The following is an 11,713-nucleotide window of genomic DNA, read 5'->3' on the forward strand; positions in this document are numbered from 1 at the left end:
ATCATTTTAAAATTCACCATCAATCTAAGGAATGCTTTTTAATCAATTTCTGTGGTATTCAAGTAATAACCCCTAGATGGCGTACAAGAGACATTGAAAAAAGACTGTCTCAGACAGAAATGAGATGGATTCACCGGCTTGACACCCTCGGTCCAGGGGGGTTAAACGGTGAATTCGAACTTAAGCATTTCTTGTCTTAATAATGACCATCCCTCCATTTTATATATTGACTATATTATTTTATTCACGTGTAAACATTATATGTTTCACTTTGTATTTTAAGCAATTCATTTTATTCTGTTTATTTATGTATATACTAGCTGACCCGCCCGGCGTTGGCCGGGAAAACCTTTGGGTTTCTTTATTTCCAAAATTGCTGAAAAATGTCATCTTACAGTATGCTGTGCCAAAGACCTAAGATTGTAATTTGTTATCGATTTTAGAATAATGTTAGAATGTGTTTGCATTGATACTCAATGACGGCAATGAGGTGTGGTGTTGTTGTTTGAAACACAACGCTCCTGAGTTGATAACTTGTATGTGTTGATGAATTCCACATCCACTCCTGAGATTTAGCACCTACTGTAAGACATATCCTCCAACATCTGAGGGTCAGAAATCGGTACAAAATCAGAAAGGGACATGTCCACACCTCAATTTCTATACTTTCAATGGTACAGTTTCTAGGGTGTGTAATTACAGGCGCTGAGTGCGTGGGGTCCGGGGTGGGCGTTACTTACCGCGCCATAATTAATTAAAAATTCACTGCTCCCTGCCACTGCCACTCCCCTCACCGAACCGAACCTGCCTGCAGCAGTCTCTGAGGTCTGGGGATCTGTAAAGCACATGCACCGAGCATCTCTACCAAACAGTGGGGCAGCCCCTGAGTGTGGGAGCAGGTCCGCGGGCCTGGCCACATGATGTCATGACGCGACGCACACTATCTGCACCACTGTAATGCACCACTGGGAATGGGTGCAATGGGCCAAATTCTTCACTACACCCGCCGGGCCAATCCACTGATCCAGCCATCCCAATCATCAATGGATGCATTGATAAGGTTTGGAGTTTAAGAAGTTGAAGAATAAGACTGAGAAAAAGAATTGCCATGTTACAAAGTGTACAATTTACTCAATAAATCGTGAAAAAAATGTAAGTGTACATCGAAGTACAATCAAGAAATGAAAGTAGGATTAAAAAATAAGTTCTGATTCAAACTGATAATTGTCTGGATGGGGTGGGTTGTGAAACAAATCTATAGGTGGGGGTATGCATATTGTGGGCATAATTGGTGTTTGTTACACCTACAGGGGGCCCTCAATTGATGGGATTTTCACTACAGTGTCACGGTCACAGTGTCACCATAGGGGGATTCCCAATTGGGGTCCAGGTGGTCTTTTAGGGACCCTTTACAATCCTGTAGGTCTCTTCTCCTTGAGCTTACAGTCTCCGTAAATGATAGTAAATCACTGAGGGAGACCGTAGGCTCCAGGAGATGAGACCAACGGGATTGTAAAGGGGTCCCTAAAAGACCACCTGAACCCCAATTGGAAATCCCCCCAACTGGGGACCCCCTGTAGGTGTACCAAACACCAATTATGCCCACAATATCCATACCCGCTCCACCTATAGATTTGTTACGCAACCCACCGCCATCCAAACAATTATCAGTTTGAATCAGAATTTATTTTTTAATCCTACTTTAATTTCTTGATTGTACTGTACTTCTATGTACACATATTTTTTCACGATTTATTGAGGAAATTGTACAGTATAATGTGACAAATCTTCATCTCAGTCTTATTCTCCAACTTCTTACACTCATAACATTCAAACAAATGCATGCAGCGCTCATGCCCATCGACCAAACATTATCTATGGACCAAAATAGTCTGGGAAACCCTTAAGGCAGAGCAGTGCCTGATATCCAACTGACTAACAGGGTGAGTGCAGTGTACCCACTTTGTATTGATCAAGTGTATGTGGTTGTGTGTGTTGTATTGTATGTATCTGTCCAATGAGTAAGTGTGTGAAGTGTGCTACGTATATACAGTATGTGTGTGTTGTGTCTTTGTGTATCTGTGCAATGTTTAAGTGTGTGTTTTGTGTGTGTCGTACTGTTTTTTGGGTGTGTGTGGTGAATGTGGGTGTGTGTTGTGCTGTTAGAGGTATGTTATGTGTGTGTGTTGTGTGTATCTGCCCTATGTGTAAGGTGTGCTATGTATAAATCTGTGTGTGTGTAGTGTGCTGTGTGTATCTGTGCAATGTTTAAGTGTGTGTTTTGTGTATTGTACTGTTTTTGGGTGTGTGTTGTAGTAAATGTGGGTGTGTGTTGTACTGTGAGTGTTGTGTTGTGTGTATCTGCCGAATGTGTAAGTTTGTGATGTGTGCTAAGTATATATGTGTGTGTAGTGTGCTTTGCGTATCCTGGCAATGTTTAAGTGTGTGTGTTCTGTGTGTTTGTTGTACTGTTTTTGGGTTTGTGTTGTAGTGTGTATGGATTTGTATTGTACTGCATGTGGTGTGTTGTGTGTGTGTATCTGTACAATGTGTAAGTGTGTGAGGTGCTCTACGTATAAATGTGTGTGTTGTGTGCTATGTGTGCGTATGTGGTGTACTGTGTGTGTGTGTGTGTGTGCGTGTACAATGTGTATGTGTGTGTGTTGTGTGGTCTATGTATATCCTCAATTATTTCCTAATTGTTAAAAGCCTTCACCATAATGTTAGAATGTGTCATTCATACTCAATGACAGCAATGAAATCAGGTGTGGAGTTGTTCCTTTGCAAACGGTTTCCCAGATCATCGATCTTTTCCCCAGAACATCAATGAAGGTAAATTACAACTTGGTGTTTTTTAAATTTCTAAGTGAAATTTCCCAAAAACGGCTTCGAGGTGCACACCACCGGGTCCAGAGGTATCTTGTTGCTGAATTTGGTGTCTCTGAGTGCCACGGTGTGTCCGCAATGCGCCGGACACGCACACAGATTCTTCAACTTATTATATAGATAAAATAAAATGCCTACTATGTATGATGTCAATGCGAATTCCTAATGTTAATGCTATGACTGATATATTTGATATTATCTCGTTATCCCGGTGTTGGAACGCATAGCAAACCGTCTTGGAACACACAGCCATTTTAAAAATGCATCATGAGCAAAGACGCTCCATGTCATTGATGTGCGCACCACCAGTTAACATTGTGGAACGCATTTCCGGCCGTTTGACACGCAAGGCCATACTGTTTCCGCAAGTGCAGTTTAGAAAAGGTATTTAAAGCGTCTGTATGATAAGGTTAAGCACGCTACTGACGAAGGATCAGTTAGATCCGAAACGCGTTTGGCGTTATCTTAACCTACTGTTTGTTGGACTCTGGACCGGGGACTCGTGTATATTGGACACCCAGTGAGAAGGACTATTGCCAGATCTAGACTGGATTGCCCTGCTGCTGTGACTGTTCCAGTTCCTGTATTGCCCCGGGTTGAGGAGATCCATGTGTTTTATTATCCCTCCCTATTGTAAGTGTACTCCATATTAAAATTATGTATAAAAAGAGAGAAGTGGAGCGCTATATAATGATAGTGAAAAGAAAATTAATGGTAGGTCAATAGGGTATAACAATTTATAAACATTTATTGAATAGTTAAAAATAGTTGACACTGATATGTCTCGATAATATTGATATCAATAAGGAATAAAATGAATATATTAAAAAAGAGCAACAATTGAACTAAAATCAGGATTAATGGAAAGTGCAAAAGATGAATGTGTTCTCCCACTTGCCAATTATCTGTAGTAGTCAGTTCTCCTTCTTTAGCTGGATTCAAGATGATGGTGTCCATATACCATGCTGGGATTAACTTGGTTGGTATAGTACAGATGTTTTTGTCTTGATGGACGTGACAGGTGTACCAATGATGAAGATTGTATCCCAATAAGTAGGCTGGTGGTGGTGTCCCAATTTCTCTTCCAGAAGGTGTAACGGAGTCCAGATATCAAGGCAAGATATTCATGGGAGTGTCCCGCACTTTTGCTCCAAATCCACTAATAGTAGCAGGTGTCCTGACGCGTTTCGTCACCCAAAGCTGGTGACTTTTTCAAAGGATACTGCTCAGTGTCTATTCAGGTCATTTATACCTACATACAGGAAGTGCAAAGTGCACCATCAAAAAATTACCCAACTGACCATTTCTCTGTAAATAATACATTTAGATAGGAGGCAGACCTATCAAATAAGTTTATAATATTAAGAAATATGTAAATATAGGGATAAGATCAGTATATTCAACAGAATAAGGAGTTTAAATAAACAATAAATCTTACTTCCGGTCTTCCGGTACGTGGAACATATGTTTTTCGCGGGGTTTACTTGAATACTTACTTCCTTAGTGGAAGTTACGTGTGTCATTTTAAATCATTCCCCCGTGAGATTGGGCCGTGAGCTAGCTCCCGTACGCTAGCTCATCCACTTTGTAGTAGGGCGGAAGCGTGCGGTGACGTCATATCCGTCTCCGGCTAGCGTCTCTGTGTTAGGTGGAACGCGGAAGTGTTGTATTGCGCTATGGAACGCAGATAGGATTAATAAGCAAATACATATATAAGCAAATACATAAGAAAGGGGGGATCGTTCATATCTGAATATACCCTAAATTAGTAGAGAACTTGTGGTCTTTGCTAGTGATATAAGTTGATTTTTAGTTTGTATTAAGTTAGGAATACCCGGAAGTAGGCTATTGAAGCCTCAATAAGGCAGTGTTATATTGGTTGCAAAAATAAAAATAATAATAATAAATATAGATATAATTATAAGATTAGTATAATAAGAACCAAAGAGTAGAGATAATACAAATCATAATGAATATAATATAATTCGTGGATAACAGATAATAATGGTATATACAGCCATAATAATACTGATAAAGGTACATTATATGATTGTTATAATAAAATGGCGATGAAGTAGCGATTCTTTTCATAGTTGGTTATCATAGTAACTCAATACATCACAATCCTCAAATCTCTCCTAGACACGGCAATGGAAAATCAGATTATATCCAAAGATGAATACCAGTTCCTTTTTTCTGCACACCCTGTCACCCCTACTTACTATCACTTACCCAAAATCCATAAATCACTCACATCACCCCCTGGTCGTCCTATTATTTCTGGTATACACTCCCTCACTTCAAATCTGTCTGCATATGTTGATTCTTTTTTACAAGCACGGGTACAATCACTGAGGTCACACATCCGTGATACCCAACACTTTCTGAATTTGATTAACGACGTCGAGTGGAGGGACGGCTATGCTTTCCTGACACTCGACGTCTGTAATTTATACACCAATATTCCGCATAATCTAGGTTTGAAAGCTATTTCTGAGAGACTAAAAATGGACGGTGACCTCAGTGATTCACACATTTCTTTTCTTTTGGATTCCATTCACTATATTTTACATCACAATTATCTCCTTTTCAACAACACTCACTACCTACAGGTGATGGGGACGGCCATGGGGACCAGGTTCGCCCCAAGTTACACCAACCTCTACATGGGTATGGTCGAGGACCAACTAGTGTGGGAAGGTGGACATGGGGCGTCCCTGGTACTCTATGGCCGTTATATAGATGATTTGTTTTTCATTTGGCACGGGGATGCACAGTCAGCACTTACCTTTGTCACCTCCATGAATAATAAACCCTTTAATTTACAGTTCACGTACACATACCATACTTCACAAATTAATTACTTGGACATCTCACTCACAATCAAAGATAAACGGATACACACTTCCAATTATAACAAAGAGGTGAACACTAATGTATATTTGCACTTTCAGAGTGCCCATTATCCCTCATGGAAACGCAATATCCCAAAAGGCCAGTTCCTGCGTTTACGCAGGAACTGTTCCGATTTAGATTCATACCAAATACAAAGCAAATATATGGCAGAATCATTTGTGGAGAGAGGGTACCCAGAACAAATCATAGAAAAAGCACTAAGAGAAGCGGAAAATCTAAATAGAACAGAGTTACTGGTTCCCAAAAAGAAAAATCTAGATATTATAAAACAAGATCCTGATAACAAAATCTCTTTTTTATATCCACTTTCAACAGTGAACATATACAAATTAGGAAGATTGTGAACAAAAACTATAACTTGTTGAGATGTGACCCTGTTATAAAGGAAGAAATCCCTAACAAACCAAACTTCATCTTTCGCAGGAATAAAACTATTAAAAATGTTTTAGCACCAAGTTTCTTTAATATGAATGAAACTACGGATTCTAATTGGTTGCAATCAATATCCAATACCCTTTTTGGATGCTTCAGATGCAACAAAAAATAGATGTACAACTTGCCAGTATATACAAAATAACAAAAAAGAGATAACGACTGGTGATAATAGGACTTACAAGATAAAAAGTTTTATTAACTGTGAGAGTACATATGTAATTTATATGTTAACCTGCTCGTGCGGACTAATTAACATCGGACGCACCACTCGGTCTCTGAAGAAACGATTCCTAGAACATAGGAGAAACGTCATAAATAAAGTGACACATCATAGTGTTCCCAAACATTACCTTTCTCATCACAATAGTGACCCTGCTTGTCTTAGAGTTTTGGGCTTAGAACAGATTAAGATCACCAAGAGGGGAGGAGACCGCTTTAAAACTCTTTGCCAACAAGAAATCTATTGGATGCATTCCATCTTTCCCGAGGGACTGAATGATCAGATAGAACTCAACACATGTTTATAATAATTATAATATCTATATAAATGACTATGATAACCAACTATGAAAAGAATCGTTACTTCATCGCCATTTTATTATAACAATCATATCATGTACCTTTATCAGTATTATTATGGCTGTATAAACCATTATTATCTGCTATCCACGAATTATATTATATTCATTATGATTTGTATTATCTCTACTCTTTGGTTCTTATTATACTAATCTTATAATTATATCTATATTTATTTTTATTATTATTATTATTATTTTTGCAACCAATATAACACTGCCTTATTGAGGCTTCAATAGCCTACTTCCGGGTATTCCTAACAATACAAACTAAAAATCAACTTATATCACTAGCAAAGACCACAAGTTCTCTACTAATTTAGGGTATATTCAGATATGAACGATCCCCCCTTTCTTATGTATTTGCTTATATATGTATTTGCATATTAATCCTATCTGCGTTCCATAGCGCAGTACAACACTTCCGCGTTCCACCTAACACAGAGACGCTAGCCGGAGACGGATATGACGTCACCACACGCTTCCGCCCTACTACAAAGTGGATGAGCTAGCGTACGGGCGCTGCAAGACCCGATCTCACAGGGGAATGATTTAAAATGACACACGTAACTTCCACTAAGGAAGTAAGTATTCAAGTAAACCCCGCGAAAAACATATGTTCCACGTACCGGAAATTGGAACGCAGAGTGCGTTCCAAAGACCGGAAGTAAGATTTATTGTTTATTTAAACTCCTTATTCTGTTGAATATACTGATCTTATCCCTATATTTACATATTTCTTAATATTATAAACTTATTTGATAGGTCTGCCTCCTATCTAAATGTATTATTTACAGAGAAATGGTCAGTTGGGTAATTTTTTGATGGTGCACTTTGCACTTCCTGTATGTAGGTATAAATGACCTGAATAGACACTGAGCAGTATCCTTTGAAAAAGTCACCAGCTTTGGGTGACGAAACGCGTCAGTACACCTGCTACTATTAGTGGATTTGGAGCAAAAGTGCGGGACACTCCCACGAATATCTTGCCTTGATATCTGGACTCCGTTACACCTTCTGGAAGAGAAATTGGGACACCACCACCAGCCTACTTATTGGGATACAATCTTCATCATTGGTACACCTGTCACGTCCATCAAGACAAAAACATCTGTACTATACCAACCAAGTTAATCCCAGCATGGTATATGGACACCCTCATCTCGAATCCAGCTAAAGAAGGAGAACTGACTACTACAGATAATTGGCAAGTGGGAGAACGCATTCATCTTTTGCACTTTCCAATAATCCTGATTTTAGTTCAATTGTTGCTCTTTTTTAATATATTCATTTTATTCCTTATTGTAATCAATATTATCGAGACATATCAGTGTCAACTATTTTTAACTATTCAATAAATGTTTATAAATTGTTATACCCTATTGACCTACCATTAATTTTCTTTTCACTATCATTATATAGCGCTCCACTTCTCTCTTTTTATACATTACCTTATTCTTTCAAGGAACTGCCCTTCCTTGGTGTGAGCTGCTTGGTCCGCATACACCTCACCCCTGTCGCCCATTTTTTACCTAAACGGTAAAACAACCCCCTTTTTTTGTCCATATTAAAATTGTTATCTGTTGACAGTCTGCACTATCTGTCTCTCTTTTCAATTTTGGGTACCGTATATGGAGGAGGAATACTATTGGAATTATCCATCTACCACCTATGGAAACACAGCAATAGTGGTATAAAATTGTGACATTTATTTAAACACTTGATTGGTGTTTTATCCTGTGGGAACCTCCTAAGCGCTGGAGAACAGTCTCTTCTCTATTGCATGCAATTGGTCCTGGACGCCATAAGATCTATGTCTGGCAGTCCCCATCTGTCTACAATCTTCCGAAACACCTCCCGATGGAGTGACCACTCCCCTTCCAGCAGATCCGCCCTGTTGAGATAGTCCGCCTCCACATTCCGGATCCCTGGAATGAACACGGCTGACAGTGCTGGAACCTGTACTTCCGCCCAGGTGAAGATTCTCACAATCTCTGCCTTCGCCATCTTGCTTCGAGTTCCGCCCTAGTGGTTTAAGTATGCCACCGTAGTGGCATTGTCGGATTGAACTCGTACTGGCAAACCTTTCAGAAATTCCTCTGCTTGGCACAAGGCATTCCATACCGCTCTCAGTTCCAGTATGTTTATGGGAAGACTGGATTCTTCCTTGGACCAAAGGCCCTGTAATCTTAGGTGAAGCACTACTGCCCCCCAACCCCTGAGACTGGCATCCGTTGTGATGACCAACCAGTCCCAGGAGCAAAGGGACCGCCCCATCTGCAGAGTCTCTATATCCGTCCACCATTCCAGGGATATTCTTGCTTCTTGAGACAAAACCAGCCGTTCCTGTTTCATTGTCTTGGCATTGCCGGACCAGCATGCCAAGATATTCCTCTGGAAGGACCTTGAATGGAATCTGGCAAACTGCAGCATCTCGAAGGTCACTACCATTTTGCCCAGCAGCCTTACTCCCTGCCACACCGTCGGTGCAGGGGCCCGGAGAATTGTCAGCACCATCTGCCGAATCTCCACAGCTTTGGGGTGTGGTAAGAACACCCTGTGAAGGTGTGTGTCCAGAATTACCCTGAGGAACTGCAGACTCTGAGTGACTTGGGAAGGTTTAGCACCTTGCAAGAACTGTGTCGCAACACTCCGCCATGAATAAAAGGTCGTCTAGATAAGGAATAATTACTATTCCCTTTAGACGGAGAGCTGCAGCCATGACCGCCATCACTTTCGTGAATACTCTCGGAGCCGTTGCCAAACCAAACGGCAGTGCCTGAATCTGCCAATGGTTTTCTCCAATTGCAAACCTGAGGAGAGATTGGTGATCCTTGAAAATGGGCACATGGAAATATGCATCCTAAATATCGACCGATGCCAGAAACTACCCCGGCTCTATGCTCAGGAGCACAGAGCCCAGAGACTCCATGCGAAAATTATCTACCCACAAATGAAGATTTAAAGATTTTTAATTTAGAATGGGCCTGAAAGAACCGTCTGGCTTGGGGACTAAGAACAGGATTAAATAATAAAAAAACCTGTTTTCTCTCCTCCTGAGGTACCGGAATCACCACTCCCTTCTCTTTGAGAAACACAGCTGCCCCCAACAGAGCGGACCTCAGTGACGCGGTCCACGGCAAGGGTGTAGGAAGAAATCTATTGGGTGGCATGCCCCTGATATTTATCTGGTAACCCTCGGAAATGATGGAAAGGACCCAAGGATCCACTATGGATTCCTTCCACCTATCCCGAAAGTGCAGTAGGCAACCCCCACTCTGAGCCCAGAACGGGGAGCCTCCACCCCATCATGCAGAGGACTTATCATCACTTTTTGCTGCATGCTTTTTTGTAAAGGCACCAAATCAGCCTTTGGAAGCCTTTCCTCTGCTGGCCTGAAATCTGCCACGGCCAGACTGTCCTCTGTTGGACGACCCGCCCCGAAAATGGCAGCCGACAGGACGGCTTGAAAACTCCAAGTAGTGGGGAGGAAAGTACTCTTGCCCCCAGTAGCCTGCTTAATGATGGCTTCCAGCTCTGAGCCAAACAATAACTCCCCCTTAAAAGGCAAGTTCTCAAGAGACTTCTTGGACTCACTATCAGCTTCCCAAGCTTTTAGCCAAAGAGCCCTTCTAGCAGAAACTGAGGTTACAGACACTCTGGACGCCATTTTAGCTCCTTCCTCACCAGCCTCACAGACATACTCTGCGGCAGATCTCAATTTCTCTGCCAGAATAAAGGCCTCTGAATTTTGGTGTAGTAGCCCACCAAGCTCCTCCGCCCACTTGATCATAGCTTTTGTAACCCAAGAAGACGCGATAATAGGCCTCAAGGTATAACCCACGCTTTCAAAAATAGCCTTCAAGCAGCCTTCCACTTTCTTGTCCACTGGGTCTTTAAAGGCAGCACCCCCCTGGACCGGCAAGGCAGTGGCTTTAGACAGTCTAGCAACGGATGCATCCACTAATGGGGCTTTTTCCCATAATTTGGTATGTTCCTCTGGCATAGGGTACATATTAGCATACCTCTTTGCCATCAACAATCTTTTATCAGGAGTCTTTCCTGCTTCATTTAAAAGAGATGACATTCCCTCATCAGAGGGAAAACAAACAGGGTACCTGCGACTCTTTTTAAACACACATGAGACAGGAGTCTTTTCCTCCTCTGTAAGATTCAAAGTCTGCTTAACGTCCACAATCAAATCCTCAATGCCTGAAGTTAAAGTCTCAGCTTCATCACTCATGTCCCAACTCCAGTTCTCATCACACACACCATCATCATCCAAATCCTGTATAATAGGTGGTGTAGACACAGGGTGCCTAAGCACACTCTCATCAGAGGACTTTGTAAACTGCTCCATCAGGGCAGTCATTTTATGAACCCCCTGAGCAGTATCCTGCATAGCCTGCAGCAAAATGGGGTCCCCCTGAGCCGGGGTAAGAGACCCCCCAGACACCTGAGACGATGTAAAGTGGCCAGGAGACCCTATCAAGGAATCCTTCTGCCTATTCAAAGCCTCAGTAAGAGCATTCATAGACCTGCCCAGCGCCAAATCCCAAGCAGGTTCAGCTATCTCCGTTCTGGGGGCGCGTGACCCACAGGGAACAGCCTCACAGGACGGACATAAATCCCCCTGATCCTCATGTTCACATGTAAATTTAGCCTCACACTTCTTGCAGTAAATAAACATGTCCAGCGCTCCCTCCTCCACAGCAGCAGAAGTAAAACCCTCAGCCATGTATCTAAACACAATGCAAAATGAATAGGCACCGCACAGAGCAATGTACTTATCTGAGCTGGTAATCCTGTCAGCGATCAGCGAGGGAAGCGCTTCTGTGAAGAGACTGGAGTCTGTGTAAAATCATCCTGTCAGCTCCGCAGCACGGTGAAAAGGCGCC

Source organism: Crinia signifera, chromosome 1 (genome assembly GCF_055691185.1).
Source record: "Crinia signifera chromosome 1, ASM5569118v1, whole genome shotgun sequence".
NCBI classification, from domain to species: domain Eukaryota; kingdom Metazoa; phylum Chordata; class Amphibia; order Anura; family Myobatrachidae; genus Crinia; species Crinia signifera.